Raw genomic sequence first — 23,533 nt, forward strand, 5'->3', positions numbered from 1 at the left:
AACTATCTTCCAGAGGACCCAGGTTCAAGTCCCAGTACCCATCTGTAAACTCACTCCCAGAAGATCATACACTCTCTTCCAGACTTCCTGGACACCACACATGACGTTATACACAGATACACAAACAGGCAAACACCCATACATATACTTTTAATTTTTTTTTAACTTTTTTTTAAAAAAGAAAAGTCATGTTTTTAATCAAGACCTCACTGGCAAGTTCTTTTTTAATGTGATAAATTGAAAATGTGCTTTTAGCAACCATTCCTCCCAAAACTCAATTCAAGTACCAGGGAAGAATAGGAGAGACGGGAGGTCACAGGGTTAGGGAGGTCACAGGGTTAGGGAGGTCACAGGGTTAGGGAGGTGAGGATCCAGGAGTGCTCTGTGGACCTAACAGGGATAAACTTCCTGTTCTTGGGACAGAAAAGGCTTGGCCACTGGCACAGAGGCTCCTCAGGTACACAGAGGTTGGTGCTCAAAGTCAGCCAGGCCTGACTTGATGTCTGAACGTATGTGGTTAAACTTCAGCCAGGCCTCCTCCTAGGGGGAAGAGATGGGTCTGAGACCTTTCCGAGCAACAGGATCCAGTCAGGATTGAGGTTAGTCACAAGAGCTTTCAAGTCTCTGGTGTTAAACTAACCTGAGGCATATCCTGTCACACAGAAAAGGGGGATAGTGAGGCTGAAGAGATGGCTCAGTGGTTAAGAGAACTTGTTTCTCTCACAATAGACCCAGAGTTGGTTCCCAGCACACACATGGTGTCTCATGACTGTCAGTAACTCCAGTTCCAGGGGAATCTGATGTCTTCTTCTAAAACCTCAGTGGGTACCAGGCATGCACATGGTGCACATATATACATGCAGGCAAAAGACTCACATACAAGTAAAACTGATAAAACTTAAAAAAGTTAAAAGAAAAAAAAAAACTAGAGTAATGAAACTTCAGAAGACTGCCGGCATTCAGAAATAAAACCCTCAAAAACATTTGAATTAAGGGTAGGAATTATGAGAACCCGGTTCAAACAGCTCTAGCCTGGCCATAAAGCTCAGTTGAAGGATTTCTTCAAGTTTCTGTGTCTCATACAGGAGGAAATCCAAAGCACATTATCTGGTCCCCAAGGGGAAGAGACACTGCTGGAGGAGATCTGCTCCGCATGGCAGACAAGCACTAACCTGGTGCTGGGAGCAGGCCAACTTCCTGCCTGTCTCCAACAAGCGGCTTGATAGAGCGCGGAAGAGGAATATCAAGTAAGGGCCGGGGGCCAGAAACTGGCAGCAGAGGAGGAGGCTTGCTCACAATGGGGGTGATCTGGCCCTGAAATGAGGCAGGCATGCTGCTGGCTGATGGATCCGGAGCCTTGAATGCTGGAAAAGTAAAAGGAATCAATGGTTAGCAGAGGCCTGCAGTTCAGGCCAGTGAGCCTTTCGGGCTATTCAAGAAAGTTTCACTTCTGCATACTCAAGAAAGCCTTCTTTCCTTTTACTGATTTACAAGGTTCTAAAACGAAAAGAAGCAGAACCGTCATGTTTTAACTTTACAGGTTCCACCCACCCTGAGAAAGTAAGTATAATAATATATAAAACTAAACACTTTCTCTCTTGCCAGATGAACGAGTCATTAAAGCTGTGATGCATTACAGGTATACAGCACAGTAGCTACTTTTCCCTGGAAGGGACAAGTGGTTATTATTTTTGTCTCATACACTTCACTCAAAACAAGCTAACGAGAAACTTACTACTTATTCATTTGTTAGGTTTTAAGACGGGGTTTCTCTATGTCACATTAGCTGTCCTGGAACTCACTCTGTAGATCAGGTTGGTCTCAAACTACAGAGATCTGCCTGCCTCGGCCTCCAAAGTGCCAATATTAAACAAGTGTGCCGCCATGCTCAGCTAGAAAGTCACTACTTTAAAAGGCAAGCTCATAAATGAAATGTTCTTCAAAATCCTCAAGACTAGGAACCATATACATATTTATGCTTACTCCATCCATCAGTGTTGTAAGCATATCAGTGTTAACAAAAATGAAGCCCAGAGACAGGAAGGAGGAACTGACATGTCCATGTGCAGACAGATGTTGTTCTACTTACTACAAATTTGGTTCAGCATATGATACAAAAGTAGAAAGGTAGCCACCAGGGTTCATGGCAGGGTTTAAACAGGATTGAGGTGAGGGGAAGGAGTAACCAAAACTAAGGATGTATGAAAAAGCTATCTGGAAACCTATTAACACTGTAAAGCTAACTTAAAGAAAAAAGGAAAGGGCTGTCAAGATGACTCAGTGGATAAAACACCTGCTGTACAAGCCTGAGTTCATCCCTGGAGCCCACAAAACATGGAAGGAGAGAAGCAACTCCACAAGATTGCTCTCTTATTCCCACATGTATGCTGTGGCACACGCATGCCCTCCACACATCATGCACCTGCACATAACAAATCACTTTTAAAAGTCTGAATGGACATACCCTTGATGGGGAATGTTCTTCGGTGTATATGTTTGCCTTATTAGTTGATGAATAAAGCACTGTTCGCCAATAGGGAAGCAAGATAGGTGGGACTAGGAGTCGAGGAGGATTCTGGGAAATGTAGTAAAGAGAAGTCGCCATGTGATCCAGGCAGGAAGTGATTTGGCAGGGCAGAATCAATATATAAGCAGGGACAAGCAGGAAATCACCCTCTTCTCTTCTCTGCAGACACGCTGAACAGATGTGATGTAGACCCCAATGGGATAAGAGGACCAGACCTTTTCTCCAGTAAGATAAGGCCACGAAGAAATACATGGATTATTAGAAAATGGGTGAATAATTAAGACTGAGCTAGTAAGTAAGAAGCCTTAGCCAACAGCCAACATCTTAATAACAAATACAGCATCTGTGTGTTTCTTTGGGGCAGAGAAGGGTGGTGGGACCCTAGCAGCCTCAGAGGAAAAGTCATACCCTCAATGGTTGGGTAATGCTGCTCCCTAAAGCTACCAGTTATGAAACACAAGTCCCAGTGTTAGGTGTGGGATACCTCCCTGTGTGCTATTGGTTGGGGAGTTTCCAGAGGCTCCCAAAGGGATACAGATCACTGCCACTTCTCTTGGCTGCCTAGCAGTTAAGGTTCTACTGCTGTGGACATACACTGTTGTGTACTGCAGGATGCAGAGAAATCAAGCTAGTACAGACCTTGATGGCTACCTTCCACAGAGCTAGAGGCTGGTGGGATAAAGTCAGCAGCAGTCTTACCCAGTCATGGACACTTGCCTGACCAGCCAGGCAAGATGTGCTCACCCATACTACTAGAGCGGCTTGAAGGTTTTAGGGTAACCAACTGCTTGATGATTGGATTTGAGACCAGCTCTACTGGAAGGAATTCATGACTGATACTGTAAACATGGTCAAAAACCCATGGTGCTGGCTGGGAGGGCATAGGCCTTAGAGAAAACCTGTTGTTTGGCTAAATGGACACGTTGTCAAACTGCCTTCTGAATGTTTACATTTATACTCATCGTTAGTGCTGTTCTCAGTCTTACATGGAGAAGCTTTAGTTAATGCAACCACTCAAAACTGGTGAAGATGAAGGTGGTGAGAATGAGTGAGTGTGGTTGCTCAGCCCTAAATGGGACATCTCTGTATCAATCCTCCCACCCATCCCTCAGGCTCAGGTAGAGTCATGGAGGAGGGGGAAGAAAGAAGGGAAGAGCCGGAGGAAGGGAAATAGTGTTGTGTAGTGCTGTCTTCTCAACACAACATGGCTTTTGCACTCACAGATGCATAGGAGATAGATATGGTTACCCAAACAAGACTGGACCTGTCAACGTTCTATCTTGGATTGAGGAGAGGCTCATGAGGTCCCAACACTTCCCTGAGGAGCTATGGGCAGTTAATGGCTGCTGGAGAGGAAGGGAGCCATTTTATTTCAGTAGTATAGCCACTAGTGAGTTGCTTGTACTCCAATAAATAATCCCACACTCATGCTTAGGCAAACAACCCTAATCAGACTCATCAAGGCACAAAACCAGTCATGAAAGCAGGCAGGGGTCTTGCTGAGAGAAAGATAAGTTCAACAAGACAGACGAGGGGAAGAGAGGGTAATGAGGTATACACGATCAGAATTCATTATGTACATGCATGATATTACCAAAGAGTAAGTCAAAAAATGTATTTTAGGGCCAGTCAATTGATAGCTCAGCCATTAAAGATGTTTGCCACCAAGCCTGATAACCGGGATTTAATCACTTAGACCCACATGGTAGAAAAAAAAACATTTAAACATCTGATTCAAAAGAAACTTTAACCTCAAAAGAAACATTTTAGTCTATAAAGATTAGAAGCTTAAGAGTGCTTTGTATGAAACCCATGCAGACCATCCTTTTGTATCACCCACACACTCACACACACACAAAGATTAGAAGCTTAAGAGTGCTTTGTATGAAACCCATGCAGATCATCCTTTTGTATCATACACACACTCTCTCTCTCTCTCTCTCTCTCTCTCTCTCTCTCTCTGAATGAAAAACATAGTTTTCTTCCACACATAGTTCAGAACTCAGAAGGGAAGGCATAATGCCACGTACCTTGCAGTTGCTCTTTCCTGATTGCCAGGTAGTCCATGATCAGGCCCAGCTCGTCACTGTACAAATGCTTCCCCTCACGCAACAGGAAAAGAAGATGACAAATGCTAGATGGAACAGAGTAACTGGCCAGGTGCTCACGGGCCAGGAAGTCATCCACCAGTTCAGTAGCCCTCTGAGAAATTCCAGCGCTTTGTCCAGTGAAAAATCTCTTCAATTCTTTAACCACCAGAACCAGTGCATCCTCCAGGGGCATATGCCGATGTACTAGAGAGAAGAACAAGCTGCTTTATCATACAGGGTCTCCCCCCCCGCCCTTTATTTTAAAGAAATCTTTATAAAATAAAATAACAAGAAAAGACAAGTCAGAAAACAGACAGCACAACTGCAAGTTGTATCAAAGACTATCTTAGTCTTTGATACAGATGTGATTCTGAATAGAATGGCTAGTACCCTCCACAGCCAGGTGCTCTATTTGATTTCAAAATAGACATTTCTTATTGAAAAATTTATATAAAGGCTAGGCATAGTGGTACATGCTTTTAATTCTAGCACTTGGGAGACAGAGGATCTTTGTGAGAAGCCAGCCTGGTCTACACAGTGAATTCTAGGACAGTCAAAGTTACATAGAGCAGTGGTTCTCAACTTTCCTAATATTGTGACACTTTAGTACAGTTCCTCATGTTGTAGTGACCCCAACCATAGTTATTTTCATTGTTGCCTCATAACTGCAATTTTGCTACTGTTCATGAATCATAATATCAATATCTATATTTTCTGATGGCTTTAGGCAACCCCTGTGAAAGGGCCATTCGACTCCACAGAGGTCTCCACAGGTTGCAAGAACCACTGACATAGAGAGCCTGACCCCCCCCAAAATTTTTAATTAAATATATAAATTATAACTAGCAACAGCTGAAGGAACACATGGGATAAGAATCAATAGAATTCTAATTATTTACTTAGCATATAGGTATGTACGAGATGAGTAGAAAGAGAGTGTGAGGGTCCAGGAGCACGCGCGGCATACACGAGGAGGTCAGGGACAACTTTCCGAAGGCGCTTCCCCCTCTTCTACTTTGTGTTGAGGCAGGGTCTCACGTCTACCACTGTATACTGTATACTCCAGGCTAGCTGGCCCACAAACTTCTGGGTAATCCTCTCTTTACCTCCCACCTTGCCATAAAAAGTACTGGGATACAGATGTGCATCCCAGCAGCTGACTTTTTGTTCCGGGCATCAAACTCAGGTCAGCAGGAATACAGCAAGTACTTTCTTTCACCTACTGAGCAATTTCCCAAGCCCAGAAATTCTTAAAGAAAAGAAACCCAGTTTTTAAAAGACCATATTGTCACATCAAAAAAACAGAAATGAAAGTCAAATGTGATACCTCATTTCTAATCTCAGCGCTTGAGAGGCAAAGATAAGTTCAACATCATTGTAGTCTATTTAGCAAATCTGATGCCAGGGTAGAGTACATGAGACTGTATCTCAAACAAACAAAACTCAGAAACAAGTGGAAGGGACAAGAGAAAATAATGGGGGAGTGAAGATGGCCAAAGTACCTAATAGGCTTGAACAACATCATTATGAGACCTACCTCTGTACAATGACACACAATAATGCAGAAGACGACAGGACAAAAAATGAAAAGTTGAAAGGTGAAGGTGCTCTGTTGGACTATAGCATCAAGATGCAGTACTCAGAAGAAGATGACACCCAGAAGAGATGGGCAGGATTAGGCTTGAAAGGACAGCCCTGGGAGTCCTGAGGGGTTACAGGGTAAGGAACTGTTAGTCTTTGCTACATCCTTCAGAGTGTATTTCTAATCATGTACCTGACAAGTTTGGCTCACAGGGCTTCCAGGCTGGTGCAGCCACATAAGAAGTACCCCCCACCCTCAGTGGTCTTACAGTCTGTGGCAAAGCCCTGTGGGATTTTAGGTCTGGTCAGGAGTACTTTAGAAGAGAAATACTACACAGAAAACATATTCTAGACCTAAAAGTAGCTTCCCCATGCCTTTCTGGCTATAGGCAATATATAAATGTCTTCTAGTCTCTTCCAGGTCTGTCTGGGGAAGATAACTTCATGACAGCTGCCTCTTAGATGGAGTCCCTACCCTGCGTGGCCTGCCATGTATCACCGTGTTCTGAACAAATTCCAAGTCGGGGCTCTTCAGAGCTGCAGGGGCCATGATCATATTTGGCTAAATCTTACACTATGTTTATTAAGGTTACATTTATGAGTATATTACATGTTAGCCTTCAGCTTTAAACTTCACAGTGTGGCTAATTTTAAATACTTGTCTTGGCATAGAAGCCACACACTTACTATAAAGGATCCTGAAAGAGAACAGTTGCAATTGCTTTTACTTTTAATAAAACACAGCTCATCAGAGAAAACAAGGCTCTCTTTTCTTACAATCTGAATTTGATAATTTAGGGATGGCAAATAATGTTCACATTAAAACTATACTGGGGCTGGAGAGATGCTCAGCGGTTGAGAGCACTGGCTGCTCTTCCAGAGGTCCTGAGTTCAATTCCCAGCAACCACATGGTGGTTCACAACCATCTGTAATGAGATCTGGCATACATGCAAGCAGAACACTGTGTACATAATAAATAAATCTTTAAAAAAAAAAACTATTCTGAACATAAAAAATAAATCACCTCCTGATTTCACAACATATTGAAAGTAGATTAAATGCTTTTTGAAATAATGGTGATTTTTTGTTTGTTTCTTCTTGTTTTTTTTCTGAGACAGGGTTTCTCTGTGTATCCTTGGCTGTTCTGGAACTTCCTCTGTAGACCAGGCTGGCCTAGAACTCACAGAGATCTTTCTGCCTCTGCCTTCCAAATGCTGGGATTAAAGGTGTGTACCACCACTGCCTGGAGTAATGGTTTAAAAAAAAATTAAACCCAACAAATATTCTACCTATTTAATGATAACTTCCTAAATGATCTTGCTTGATGTCAACATTTAAGTAACGAAACATAATTAGTCCTTTTCACAACTGGTTCAAATTAAACTTTTCCCAGGAGAGTGGGATTTGTAATTATTGAAAGTGTGTGTTTTTTTACATTTCTAGAACTTATGTGTATAGTAACTGTGATTTTTGCCTCCTAAACTACTGAGTACAGGAAAACCATAATTTTATACTCCCTAGTGTAGAACTGAACAAAAGCTGGCAGGTAGGCAAAAGAGATGCCATGCTCCTGATAAAAGAGCCCTGCCTTCCCATGTCAGAAACAAGAGTTTATTATGTTTCTCCCTTCAGACCCAATGTAACAGTTGAATTTTAGAACATTAACCCTAAATTCACTTCTCTACCAATTCTCGAAGTTGTGCTTCGTTCAAGAGAAAGATCTTCTGACTACGGCTGTGACAAGTGACTCAGAGTCTGCAGGAGAAGCATGCTCAACTACTACTGCTAAGCTGAGCCAAAAATGAAGCCAGGTATACAGAGCCTGGGATACAGGAGACACTTAATGCATCTAGACTGAACAGAATAGTGCAGGGGCTTCTGAAAGAGGACTAGAAAACTCAGTAGGTCTGGGTGAGAGAGAGGCAGGGTATGGAGGATACTCCCATGAGGCTTTCCCCATGTCCAGGAAGAAAAATGCCATTTTCAGCCTCCGACTGCAGAGGACAGGGTCAAGACAGGAACAGAAAGAGCACACTTGACCATAGTGGAGAAGATGAAGGATGTGCTTTGATGTATGCATCTGTCTAAGCTTGTACAATCAGGGAGCAAAAAGGTATCATTTTCACTGGGCAGTGGTGGCACATGCCTTTAATCCCAGCACTTAGGAGGTAGATCTCTAATTCAAGACCTGGTCTATAGAATGAGTTTTATTCTACTCAAGACTACACAGTGAGACTCTGTCTCAAAATCAAACAAACAAACAAAAAAGGGTGTGTGAATTTTCATGTATTCTCATGAATGCTAGAACAAAGAAAATGAGAAAGCATGGAAAAAGTATGCTTAAAAAAAAAAAAAAAAAGAGTTTGGGTCAATGACCCCCAAAGGCCAGAATGTTAAAGCTTTGGTCTCCAGCCACTGTGTTGAGAAGGAGGGTCCACCAGGAGAGTCAGGTCACCAGAGTGCACTCTGGAAAGGGACACTGGGTCTGGTCCCTAGCTCTTGTCTTTCACTCTAATGGTCCAGGTAAGCAGCTTCTCTGACACCACTGCCATGACAGACAGTCTCAGCAGGACCCAGTACCATGTCGCTATATGAACTCAGATGGAAAACTAAGAAACTGGATCACAAAGCTTCTCTCTTTTTAAGTTGATCCCCCCCCACACACACACACATACAGTGAGGGGAAGTAGATTAATACAAAGTTTAAGAGAATTCTTGAGAAAAGAGAGTCTGTGAGACTTAACCATCAAGAATATAAAGGCTAGTGGTAAGATCTGGCCAAAACCTCTACAGATGGCAATCTATTATATAACATCATTGATGGGATATTTTAGGCTCTTTTGTATTTGAGACAGGGTCTACATAGCCCAGACTCCTGGGCTCAAGTGACCCATCCTTCTGCCTCTGCCTCTCAAGTTCTGGAACTAAATGTAGAAGCCCACCATATCTGGCTGTGTGATCCTTACACAGATGCAGTAAAGGTGATTTAGGTTTCAGTTTTCAGCAATACACAGAAAAAGTACTTTCTTCCTCAACTAAAAGCAGTTCAGCTACAAACATAAACCTTCAAAGTATGCCAGCACACAAAGAAAAGGCACCTCGTGTCTAAAGCAGGGTTGTCTCTAGAGATACTTTTAGGACTGACACTTACTTTTGATGGATTCATGAAGCATGATTACGGTACAAGAGGAATATTTCACATTAGATTGCTCCACGAGAATACAAAAGGGGGAACCGTCATCTTTAACATCCTGCAGTGCACGAGTGAGGTCCGATTCCGAGACAAGGTGAATTGTTTCCACTACAAGACCACGATCCTGCAGGCGGCGGCCTATGGCTGTCGCATAATCCCTTAACGCACACGGGCACAAGTAAGCGCGCGCGCACACACACACACACACACACACACGCACACACAAGTAAAGAAAACACAGGTTACTTTTCATTTTAATAGAAGAAAAAAAGTCCACATCACCACTACACATTTAAGCATGCAAACAGTAAGACAATGTTTTTATTTTATTTATGTTAGTGAAGTACAATCTTTTCTAAAATTGTAAAATCCTTTATAAGATTGACTATGCATATAATTTAGTAAAGAAATCACATCCGGAAGCACCTCTCATAAACAGGAATTATTACTGAATTATAATTATGTTCCCATACTCAGAGCTTTACATGTAACAAATCAGTCAAATGCATGTTTTACAGAACTAAAGATTATAAGGGTGACAGGAAAACATGTTTTTGGCCATTTAGCAAAGTATGGATGATTTCAGAAAATAAACTCAGGAAGAAAACAAAATAGTTCATATAGCCCATGTTTCAAAGTCAATGCAGAAATAATTCACATTAGATGACATGAAATGAAAATTAGTGTTTTGCAGTATAAAGGAATGAATCAACCAACTAAGGTATCACTATAAACCTTACTGACATCAAAGTGACAAAAGAACAAGCAGCATGCCTTGCTTACAGGGCACCAGCAGTTGCAGACACACTGTGGCTGACATAACTCTTGGCTGCATCCACTCCAGTGTCCTGATCTATGGCTAACTGCCAGGCCACAGAATACCAGGCAGGAACTAGGCAACATATGAGGAGTAGCTTCTAATGCCACTCTAGATAGAGAGGAGAAGAAATGCAGTCTCAGAAAGTCTTCACTACAAGACTGCCCTCAATTAGTGCTGGCTGCCCCACTCTGCTGATGGGAAGATAGCCAGAGCATCAGGATCATGTTTAGTCCAACAAGCAGCTGGAGTCAGCCACAGTTCTAAATGAAATACAAGATGATCCACATCAGATATATGATACTTGTTACAAATGCTAAGAAAGCTAATCTAAGGGCTGGGCAGTAGCTCAGGTGGCAGAGAACTGGCCTGGCATACACGAAGCCCCGAATCTCCACCACCACATAAATTGGGAGTTTATGTCACATGTTTATAATCCTACTTGGAGGTGGCGGTACGAGTTCAAGGTCATTTCCATCTAGATAGCAAGTTTGAGGTCAGCTATATAAGACCTTGTTGGGATGTTGGGGGTGGGGAGGTGGGGGGGGTTAGCTGGCTCAGAGGTTAAGAGCACTGGCTGCTCTCCCAGAGGTTCTGAGTTCTATTCCCAGCAACCACATGGTGGCTCACAATCATCTATAATGAGATCTAGTGCCCTCTTTTGGTGTGCAGGCAGAACATTACACATAATAAAAAATAAATATTTAAAGAGAGAGAAACAAAGAGGAAAAAGGAAAGCCAGGCTAGCTAATCTAACCCAGGCATTGAAGCTCAAACTTTTGACTAGTACTTGGGAGAGTAAGGCAGGAGGGCTGCCAAAAGTTCACAGCCAACCCCAGGCTACACACTGAGACCTTGCCTTTTGGGGAGGGAGGGGGGAAGTTAATTTAGCCAAAGACTAATGCAGTGACCAGGCCAAAGCAATGTTGTGGCAAAGCTGCTAAATCTTGAGGCAGCAAACCTCCTACACATGCTGAATCTTCTCCACCTCTAGGCTCAAAATCTGCTTAAATTACTACATGATCAAATTAATCCAGGGCATTTCTGGACATCTTTCAATTAAAGAGAAATTTATCACTGGACTATAAAAGGAATGGCCCTCTACCACGCTGTGAATGACCTCATTTCTTCTAGCATACTGTCTCCCAAAGTCCAACCCGAACACCCTACAAATGAAATGGACTTGTAATTTTGTTTTTGAATAGTGAATAAAAATTCTGAGTTGCTGTAAGATTGCAGATTAAAAAAAGAAAGAATGAATGAAGAAGAGGAGGAAGAGGAAGATGACAACAACAACAGGATATGTTGGTGTATGACCCTAACTAATCCTACCACCTGGGAGACAGAGGCAGGCAGATCTCTGCCTCCCAGATTAACCTGGTCTACACAGCAAGTTCCAGGCCAGCGAGACAGAGTCTCAAAAAACTAAAAAAGAAATGTGAGAAAGCTCACCACTGCCTTAATAGAGTCATGTTTCACATTCGGCTGGTATCATGTAGTAGAATTCTGCTCATTGTGTGATCCTTAATATCATGTAGTGAGTGAATGGTACTGCAACAAGTGGATAGCCCTCAAGCCAACCATTTGTCTACCAGCCAGACCCTGCCAAACTCTTTAGAAATAGACATAAGCCAGGGCCGCGGCTGGTATCACTCATGATATCACTGTCATTAAGACAGTGGACAGCACAGCACAGAAAAGTCCCCATGCATGAGATGCACACAGCCTAAATGGTAGGGTGGGGGGACAAGGGCAGGTATGCAAGCAATAAAGAAAATCTGGGTAAGACAGGAGTCTGGAAATAATGCCCCTACTTCCAATTAGTTAGGCCAGCAGTGACATTTTGACAATCTTAAGGGAATGTACCTAATACTGACTCCCAGTAAGTTATATACCCAACACTACACACTTAAATCATAACGTGCACACATCCTCATTTGGTAAGCTAAAAAGACATAAAGTCACCTCTGGTTTGTATCCATAGAGACAATGACGCAATCCGAAGGTTTCTCTCGATCCCACGCTTTCTGGAGCGCTTGGTAGAAGTGCTGGAAAAGCGACTCTCTCTGAGCATCCCTGCCACTGATGAGATCTGAAAAACAGGTGCACTGGAGCTTCTGCATGACCAAATCTCCATCATGCAGGCTGCAGGGCAGCCTTACAAAAGTAAAGCACAGTACTTCTACAACAGTTGGCACATTGTAAACAGTCTTGACAGAATTCTTACCTAGCTGAAAGTCCTGACATTGCTCAATGTTATCTTCATTCCTTTTTGAATATTCAACCACATTCCCCCGTAACTCTTCAGTACTGCTGGAAGCATGAAAATATTTTCTCAAATTGTGCAGATATGTTTGCCTTCTGAACACGCCCCCACAACATAAAAACCCAACCCACACCACCCAGTGCAAGCTGTAGTCACCCAAGACAGTGACTGCTTAGAAATGTTACCCAATGCCGGTGGTGGCGCACGTCTTTAATTTCAGTACTTGGGAGGCAGAGGCAGGAGTATCTCTGTGAGTTCAAAGCCAGTCTGGTCTATAGAATGAGTTCCAAGACAGGCTCCAAAGGTACAGAGAAACCCTGTCTTGAACCACCCCACAAAACAAATGCTACCAGATAATCTGTTCTCATTTTAGAGTATTATGTGAGTCTAAGAGTTTCTGCCATTTCTCATTCATTTCTTCTCATCTGCTAAATAAAAAGTGCTAAATGGAGTCACTATCCTTGCTAAATAAGATGCAAATCACAAAACCATAAGACTGGCTCATGCTTACAGCATTCAGTCTGAAGGAAAGGAAATGTTTTTATAAAAACATTCATCTGTGAAAAAAGGTGCTCACTTCTATACTTATAAGGGTCTTTGTTAAATACAGGCAAACATGACTCCTTGAGCTTTGCTCCCACACTCCTAAGTACTCCTCGGCTCCCTTGAGCAAGTTCTGTTCCCTTGTTAAAATAGTGCACAGATGCTGGTTAATCTATTAACCATCCAAAGTGCTCCCGTTTGCTGTGATTTAACAGAGGAAACGGGGAATTAGATGTACTCTGTACCCTAAATCAGGCACTTTTATTGCAGCTCCCCAGTATCTAGATAGCAATGTTTTTGTCCACAAGGAACGTCCTGCCAGGGAGAGAAGTCTCGGCAGGCAGCAATTAGCTGCACTCCCACAAGAGGCCTCACGCACATGGCAGAGCGGCACTGGATACACTCTGTCAAACTGACTGCTCAGTGCACTGCCAACAAGCATCAATCCCAGGCTTCTCCTCTGAGGTTTTGGGTTAGGTTCTTCTCATCTACCCTCACAGTAGACAAACCTGAGATGTCTGTCTGAGTCCGAGACTCGCCCTACTTCCTGGCGGATCCTGCACTCCACCCAGTGTCCCCTCATCCTTGTCTGTTGTCTCCACTGAGTCCAGTTATCCAAGTTACCAGCGTTCTTTAACCCTGGCTACATTTGCTCTTCCTAGCTTTCCCTTAATCATTGTATTGCCTCTCCCTCTCTCTCTCTCTCTCTTTTTTTTTCTTCTTCCCTCTGTTTCTTCCTTCTTCTTGGGAGAGGTAGTGTCAAACCCAGGGGCCCACACATACCAGACAAGTACTCTACCAGAGTTACACCCATGGCCCTATATGCCTTCTAATAACAAAGTAGAAAGTAAATTCCCTTGCTCCCAACCAAGGAAGAAGAGGGGATTGCAAGATGTCCCGAAGGTACTGCCTACACCTGGGTAGTCTGGGGCAAGCAGTAGAAGATGTGTGCATCTGCCTAGGCTCCACTGCTTGACCGGTTTATCCTCAGCTGTCTCAGGTTCCTCACTTCTGTTTGGCTGGTTGTTCACTTTGTTTTGAGGAAGGATCTTACACTGGTGTCTAACTTACTCTGTAGCTAAGGATGGCCTGAACAGATCTCCCTTCATGCCTATGAACTAGGGTGAGAGGTATGCACCTACACACGAAGCTTAGTTCCTCCCTTCTAAAATGGAAACTATAAACAGTGCCTGTCCAGGGACTCCAAGAGCTGATATGGCAAAGCCCAGAGAATGGTGCCTGAGGGAGAGTGAGTCCTCAAGGGAAGCTGGGCACTATTATCCACTTCTGCCTCTAGACTCCTTCCAGACCAGGCCAGAAAGCCTCTCCTTCAGAAGGTAACCTAACAGCGAAGGCATTCTAGGTCACTTTCAGGAAATGGTGCCTGAGAGAAACTAATCCCTATTAACAGCCATTCCTGAAGTCTATATTTCCAAGTGCTTCTGCACTTGAGGAAACATTTTTCAATTTTGAATTATTAATTTAATATGTCAAAAAACTCATCTCTAATGGAGGCAGAAGGTAGGCCTTGTCAAAGTTCATACACATAAAAATCAATTCAAATACAATTAAGGAAATCTGTTTTTAACCAAAACTACACAGAAAGCGCCAAGGTGAGCAACCCAAAAGGCTGCGCTGACTCACCTGCTTAGAGACACTCCCTGCTGAATACAGAGGAGGAAAGGAGGAGACAGAAGAAGAGCCTTGAGAGTGGGGCACGCATGCTGCAGGGCAATAACCATGAGTCCCTAAAGAAAACGAGACGTGGCACCCTGCCCTAGCTACAGCTACTTGAGGCTCACACAGGAGGACCACTTGAGCCCAACACTTCAAGGCCAACCTAGGAAACAAAGCAAAATGTTGTTTAAGGTCAGGCATGATGGTGCATGCCTTTAATCCCCAGCACTTGAAAGACAGAGGCAGGTGAATCTCTGTGAGCTTGAGGCCAGCCTGGTCTATGAAGTATGAGTTCAAGCACAGCTGGCGTTATGTAGAGAGAGACCCTGCTTCAAACAAAGACAGACCCAAAAACCTGGAACAGTCTAAACAGAAATTTTCACTTTAATATCATATGCTTTTATATGTCTATCCATTCCTCAGTTAAAAAAAAACAACAACAACAACTATCTTTCTTATGTGTACAGTGTTCATATGTGATGCCCACAGAGGCCAGTAGAGAGTTGGGACTGGAGTTAGAGACAATAGTGAGCCATCATGTGGGTACTAGGAATCAAACCTGGGTCCCTTCTGGACAAGTGCCAGTGTTCTTAACCACTGGCTGAGTCAACTCTTTAACCCCATTTTTTTATTTGTTTGTTTGTTTTGCTTTTTTGACTTTGTTTTTTTGAGACAGGGTTTCTCTGTAGCTTTGGAGCCTGTCCTGGAACTCACTCTGTAGACTAGGCTGTCCTCAAATTCACAGAGATCCTCCTGCCTCTGCCTCCTGAGTGCTGGGATTAAAGGTATGCACCACAATTGCCCAGCTTCCAACCTAATTTTTAAAAACAAATGATATTTATTTTTGCCTCTGAAGTACTAATTTGTCTTGCAGTGAAATAAATTATCTTTTTGAGCATATAACAGCAATTATACAGTAGCAGAAAAATCACATATAGAAGAGAGTCACAAGCCTGCTACAGAGAATGGACAAATCAAGGAAGTCACCCAGAGATGGCTGAAAACTACCACAAAGACCTGGTGGTTTTTACCCTTCTGGCCACGGGCATACTTCAGTTAAGAGTCCAAATGACTATGGAAAAGTAAAAGTTAAAGTAGAGTGGTTAATATGATCAACTTGACCCAAGGGACTTCCCAAAAGCAAATATTAATAGCACCAATTTCAGCAAACATCTAGATCCGCACAGTAAGAACACATTTGCATTACTACCTAAGCTTTTAGCAAATTGAGCCACAACAATAAAACCTCACCTTAGCCTGTCTTCACACTCCTTTAAGTAGCCCTCTTGGGGAGAATGAGAAGTTGGCAGAAAAGGTTTAGATGGCTTACTGCTAAAAAACAACAAAGACAAATTACACTCAAGAAGAAATTATTTCCCATAGTTCATACATTAGTTTCCACAGTTCTGGTACACTCAGAGGTGATTAAGTCTTCAGTAAAACTGGATTTCAAAAACTTGAACAATGGCTTTTTTCAAGAATCTCTTTGTTAGAAGCTCTACTCTATTCTTTAATACCTGTTTCTATTTTTGCTTAGTGTGTTTGTTCAACTGCTTCTGCAAAGTTGGCAACTGAATGTGTAGATCTGACACAGAAAAGACCACTACAACTCACCCACAGAAGGGGCTTCAGCTCAAGTCTGAGCTGCCCAAGTGGACAAATCTGCAAGTCTACATGCAATGCTAGAAGTCTCTGCAATTATCAATTCTAGAAACAAGAACCACTGGTTTTGTTTAAGCTTCTTTTTGATGGCTGCTCCACCAACACCATCAAATTTCCAAGGATTCACTGCCACCTGGATCATACCTGACACTCACTTCATAATGGAGTTCCTGGCTGTGTGCATCACCTCCAGTGTAAACCATCTTCCACTAAAGCCACCATACATTCATACTCCAAATACACTCTGACACACACACACACACACAGCCACCATCTGCCTCACTTAGGAGATGTGTTATTAATATAGATTAAAACCTAAGACAAAAAGAAGGGCCAAACCTTAGAAGACAATGCTTGCTCTAAGTTGCTAGCTAACAGAACCAAAGGTTTTGACAAGAATATTACAAATGTGGACTGAGAGGGTTAAAGAGTTAGTAGAAAACATTCCATTTCCAAAAAGGATGAGCACAGATGCTCCACTCAACCCTCTTTTCAATGATCCTAGCCAAGTTTGAAGGCCACGAAAAGGAATAAGCAGATGGTTCAATGTGAGCAAGTCAAAAGGAAGTTGCATTTGCCTTATTCGGCTTCCTAGCAACTAAACCAAATGATGCCAAAAAAGCCAGCCGGCTCTAAGGAGCAGCACCGCAGGGTATTGGAAACCCAGCGGTCAGGCAGAGCAGAGAAAGCCTTAAGACACCCCCACCTGGCAAAACAAATCCTTTGCCCACCAATATCCCCCCTTCCCACTTGCCTGTAGCTCCAGCTCAGTCTACCTGCCCATGCTGAGGGCAACCTTTCAAACTCTACTGACATCAGTGAAGCAGACTGGCACTACTTTCAAAACTAACGCCCGACTTGTGCATTGGAGGAAAGGCTCCATACCCTCCTAGCACACTTCAACAAGCTGGACAAAGGATTCTACAGGCCAAAAAGAAAGCATCTTTGCCACCCATGGTCACACGCAGCTGGGAAAAGGGCAGTGTTCACACAGGCCATGATCCCAAAAGCCTGAAAGCAACCCTAGAGGAGACAGGGTGTGCTTCTTAAAAACAGACTGAGTAGCCAGTGAGCAGACCATAGGCTTCCCTGAACAAGCTGAACTGCCTTGGTGAGAGTACCTACACACATATGCCATATCCCCATATGTGCAAATAATCAAACCATGTCCTGGATATTATTTAACACCCTGACCAGGCAATGCAGTGTAACTAGTTAACATCCATTAAGACCTCAGTTCCTCTCAGTCAGTGGTGGGTAATAAGTCAAATACTGTTCAACAATAAATAGAACTAATAAATCTGTTTTAATAAATAAATAAATCTTCCCATATATTCAATAAACATCCTAGTGGGGGATGTTAATACCTTTCAGCCTAGTACTACAAGTCGGCAAGTTGTTTTGGGGTTTTGGTTTGGTTTTGTGTAAAGGAAAGGGAAAGCTATGAAAGGCGAAGGAAGATGGGTGAAAACATTGTTATTTTAAGTTGTTATGAAAACAAAACTAATCATCATCATCATCATCATCATCATCATCATCATCATCATCATCCTAATCTAAGGACCTGAGAGATGAGGAAGGCTCCATAGGACACTGTGCTTGCCGGACCTCTCCTAGCCAAGGTATACCAAGTAGGAGCCTTTGGTCTAAGAGCAACTCAAGGCTGTCTGGATATGAGTGGGGAAGAAATACAGCTCTTATTGTAGGTAGGCAAACAGAAGAATTTCCTCAGAAGGTAGTTTGACAGTTTCTTAAAAAGTATAATAGGAGCTAGAGAAATGGCTCAATCAGTAGAATGCTTGCTGAAGAGCCATGGGGGCTGACTTCAATCCTGAGCACTTCTGGGTTTTTTTGTTTGTTTGTTTTTGAAAGCACTCCTGTTTAAAAAGTGGGGAGGGGAGCAGCTGGAGAGGCGGCTCAGTGGTTAACAGCACACACTGCTCTTGTAGAAGATGCAGAGTGGGATTTCCAACACTCTCTTCTGGACTCCATGGGCACCTGACTCACATGTGCACATACCCACACACAGACATAAACATATAATTAAGCTTAAAATAAGTATCCATTTAAACAAACAAATACCCCTCCCCGAAAAAAGAACAAAAACAAAATAGCACAGCTGAGCAGGGCAGCATCTGCCATCTCAGTGCTGAGGAGCAGAGACAGCAGCATCCTTAGGGTGTGCTGGCCATCCAATCCAGCTGACTTGGCAAAACACCCTGTCTCAAAAATAAGGGAGAGAGAGTGACAACCAACATTGACATCTGGTCTCTGTACATGTGTACACACACACACACACACACACACACACACAAAGTAAAACATACACTCATCATATAAGCTAGTCCACTCCTAGGTACTTACACAATAAAAATGCTTGTTTTCTTTCTATAATGAAATAGCTATGGCTGTTTTTACTTCATAGTTATCAAGGCTTCACATACAAACAGCTAGTTCCATCTATATGACAGGGCCAAACAGGAACGCGTGCTCCAGCACAGAGCTCTTCTGGAGGCAGTGTCCTCAAAGGCTAATAGCTTCCCACTAGTCATAACCTCTCAAGCACCTACCTCCCAACACCACCCCATTACAAAAATCAAGCTTTTGGGGACACAGACTCAAACCACAGCAGACATATCTATCTGCACAGACTATACATGTATTCTACTGTTTTCCAGAGGCTTTGTGTGAAAAGCAACTGGAAACCAACCAACAAATTGCCTTCATTGAGCTGCTGCTACAAAGCACCAGAAACCATGTGGCTTAAAAAACAAAATTCTAGCCAGGTGTTGGTGGCACACGCCTTTAATCCCAGCACTCGGGAGGCAGAGGCAGGCGGATCTCTGTGAGTTCCAGGCCAGCCTGGTTTCCAGAGCAAGTGCCAGGATAGGCTCCAAAGCTACACAGAGAAACCCTGTCTCGAAAAAACAAAAAGAATTCTAGCTGGGTGGTGGTGGCACACACCTTTAATCCCAGCACTTGAGAGGCAGAGGCAGGCAGATCTTTTTGAGTTTGAGGCCAGTCTGGTCTACAAAGCAAGTTCTAGGACAACTAGGACTGTTACACAGAGAAACCCTGTCTCAAAAAAAATCAAGATTCAATTTTATTTCCTAGGGTTCTGGTGGGAAGCCCAAGGTCAGGATAGTTCACTGCAGGTCTCTCCCTTTCAGAAATCTCTTTCTTCTTATATGGCAATCAACCAGTCCAACAGGATCAGAGCACACACCTCTGGCATCATTCAACCTTAATTACCTACTACATATTCTGTCTCAAATATAATAAGCAGCTGGGATTAAGAGCTTCAATATATGAAAAAAAAAAAAAAAGAGCTTCAATCTATGGGCCCACCTCGGATAGATATCTGCTGCTCAGGTGCAGACTACACCAAACAGAAGAATAGAGACCCCCCCTACTAGACCAAGGGCCATTCTATCTTCCTGAAGTCCAGCCCCCAATACTGACAGAGACTCCCTGTTGGACCAGAGGTCATGCCAGGTGACAGAAATACAGACCACAAAGACCAGAAGACCAAGGAAAAACCATCATCCAACAAACTCAGAAATCACCACCTAGAACTATATTCATCCCAAACTCAGATGGCTAGATACCAGTGTAAGAACACAATCAACAACAGTTAGGGCAATATGGCACCACCAGAGCCCAGCTATCCTATTACAGGAACCCTTGAATATTCCAGCACAGCTGAAGCACAAGAAAACGACCTTAAAACCAACTTTATGAAGATAATGGTTCTTAAAAAGGAAAAATTTTTAAATCCCTTAAAGAAAGCCAAGAAAAAACAAACAGGTGAAGGAAATGAATAAAACTGTTCAAGACCTGAAAATGGAAATACAAGCAATAAAGAAAACACAAACTGAAGGAATCCTGAAGATGGAAAATCTAGATAAGTGAGTAAGAACTACAGACACAAGCATCACCAACAGAATACAAGAGATGGAAGAGAGAATCTCAGGCGTAAAAGATAAGATAAAGGAAATAAAAACAGCGGTTAACAAAAATATTAAATCTAAAAAATTCCTGACACAAAACATCCAGGAAATCTAGAACAATGTAAAAAGACCAAACCTAAGAATAATAGGAATAGAGGAAGGAAAAGAATCCCAGCTCAAAGACCCAGAGAATATTCTTTTTTTTTAAGATTTATTTATTTATTATATATACAGTTTTCTGTCTGCATGTATCCCTGCAAGCCAGAAGAGAGCACCAGATCTCATTACAGATACCTATGTGGTTGCTGGGAATTGAACTCAGGACCTCTGGAAGAGCAACCTGTGCTCTTAACCTCTGAGCAATCTCTCCAGCCCCCAGAAAATATTCTTAACAAAACCATAGAAGAAAAATTTCCTAACCTTAAGAAGGACATGCCTATTAAGGTATAAGAACATCAAATAGACTGGACCAGAAAAGAAAGTCCCCCACCACATAGTAATCAAAACACTAAACATAAAGAACAAAGAAAGAATATTAAAAGCTGCAAGGGAAAAGGGCTAAATGACATATAAGAATTATAACATATAGCATATTAGAATTATACCCCATTTCTCAACGGAGACTCTAAAAGCCAGAAGGGCATGAACAGAGGTCTTGAAGACTCTGAGAGGCCACAGATACCATCCCACACTACTATACCCAGCAGAACTTTCAATCACCATAGATGGAGAAAACAAAGATATTGCATGACAAAGTCAAATTTAAACAATATCTTCACACAAATCCAGGCCTACAGAAGGTTAAATACACCCATGAAAACACAGGAAATAATCTCACACTAGCAAAACCAAAAGTGAAGCATGCACGGATGCACACACACACTCTACCACTACCACCACCCCACCACCACCACCACCACCACCACCACCACCACCACCAACAACAACAACAACAACAACAAAATAACAGGAATTAACAATCATTGGTCATTACTATCTCTCAATATCAATTAACTCAATTACCCAATAAGACAGGCTAACAGAACAGATGCAAAAACAGGATCCATCTTTCTTTTGCATGCAAAAAATACACCTCAACATCAAAGATAGACATTACCTCAGAGTAAAGGGTTAGAAAAAAATTCTCCAAGCAAATGGACCCAAGAAGGAAACTGGTATAGCTACTCTAATATCTAACAAAATAGACTCACAACCAAAACTAATCAAAAGAGATCAGAAAGGACATTTCATACCCATCAAAGAAAAACATCCAAGATGCCATCTCAATTCTTAACTTCTATGCCCCAAACAAAAGGGCACCCACATTTGTAAAAGAAACATTACTAAAGCTTAAATCACACATAGGCTCTCACACATTAATAATGAGAAACTTCAATGCCACACTCCCACCAACGGACAGGTGAAACAGGTAGGTCATCCAGACAAGAAACTAAACAGAGAAATAACAAATGGACTTAGCAGGTATCTACAGAACACTTCACCCAAACACAAAAGAATATACCTTCTTCTCAGCACTGCATGGAACCTTCTCCAAAACTGAACACATACTCAGTCACAAAGCAAGTCTCAACAGATACAAGAAAACTGAAACAATCCTGGGTATCCTATCAGACTACCACAGACTAAAGCTGGATTTCAATAGAAAGCCTACAAACTCATGGAAACTGAACAACTCTTTACTGAATGACTACTGAGTCATGGAAGAAATAAAGAAATTAAAGATTCCTAGAATTCAATGAAAATGAATACACAACATATCTAACTTTTGGGGCACATTGAAAGTAATGCTAAGAGGAAAATTCATAGCATTAAGTGCTTACATAAATAAACTGGAGAGATCTCATACTAACAATTTAACAGCACACCTGAAAGCTCTAAAACAAAAAGTAGCAAACACACCCAAGGGGAGTAGATAGCAGGAACTAATCAAACTCAGGGTTGTAATCAGTAAAAAAGAAACAAAGAGAACAATACAAAGAATCAGTGAAACAAAGAGTTGGTTCTTTGAGAAAATCAACAAGATAGACAAGCCCTCATCCAAACCAAATAAAAGGTAGCGAGAGAATATTCAAATTAACAAAAAGAGGGACATAACAACAGACACCAAGGAAAGCCAAAGAATCATTAGGTCATATTTCAAAAATCTGTATTCCACAAAATTGGAAAATCTAAAAGAATGGACAATTTTGTTGATAGATAGCACTTATCAAGTTGAGTCAAGATCAGATAAACAGTTTAAATAGACCTATAACCCCTAAGGAAATAGAACCTCTCAAAAAAAAAAACAAAAAACAAAAAACCAGGACCAGATGGTTTTATTGCAAAATTCTACCAGACTTTGAAAGAATAGCTAATATTAATAATCTTCAAATTACTCCATAAAACAGAAAACAGAAGGAACATTGCCAGATTCCTTTTATGAGGATACAGTCACCCTGATACCCAAACCTCACAAAGATCCAACAAAGAGAATTACAGACCAATTTCCCTCATGAACATTGATGCAAATATACTCAATAAGATACTCGTAAACAGAATCCAAGAACACAGCAAAAAGATCATCCACCATGATCAAGTGATGCAGGGATGGCTGAACATGTGAAAATCTGTCAATGTAATCCACCATAAAAACAAACTAAAAGAAAAACAAAAAAACCAACCACATGATCATCTCATTAGACACTGAAAAAAAGATTTTGACAAAATCCAAAACCTCTTCATGATAAAAGTCTTGGAGAGATCAGAGATACAAGGAACATACCTAAACATAAAGGAGATTTTCAGCAAGCCCATAGCCAACATCAAATTAAATAGAGAGAAAAATCAAAGCCATTCCAATAAAATCAGGAACAAGACAAGGCTGTCCACTCTCTCCATTATCTATTCAATATAATATTTGAAGTTCTAGTTAGAGCAGTAAGACAAGGAAAGGAAATAATGGGGATACAAATTGGAAAGGAAGAAGTCAAAGAATCACTATTTGCATATGATACGACAATATACATAAAGGGCCCCAAAAAGTCTACCAGGGAACTACTACAGCTGATAAACACCATTAGTGAAATGGCTGGATGCAAGATTAACTCAAAAAAAAAAAAAAAAATCAGCAGCCCTCCCGTATACAAATGGCAAATGGGTTGAGAAAGAAATCAGGGAAACAGCCAGGCAGGCAGTGGAGGCACATGCCTCTAATCCCAACATTCAG

At 42.0% G+C, this 23,533-nt stretch overlaps 1 long non-coding RNA gene across 1 annotated transcript; it reads left to right on the forward strand.

The window, feature by feature from the left end:
* Window positions 1-364: 364 nt before the first annotated feature.
* On the forward strand, window positions 365-4,487 carry LOC118238458. The gene is made up of 2 exons (XR_004768881.1): window positions 365-1,560; window positions 2,693-4,487. It is a non-coding gene; the product is annotated as an uncharacterized LOC118238458 (long non-coding RNA).
* The last annotated feature ends 19,046 nt before the right edge of the window (window positions 4,488-23,533 follow it).

Source organism: Cricetulus griseus, chromosome 3, assembly GCF_003668045.3.
Source record: "Cricetulus griseus strain 17A/GY chromosome 3, alternate assembly CriGri-PICRH-1.0, whole genome shotgun sequence".
In the NCBI taxonomy this organism is placed as follows: Eukaryota; Metazoa; Chordata; class Mammalia; order Rodentia; family Cricetidae; genus Cricetulus; species Cricetulus griseus.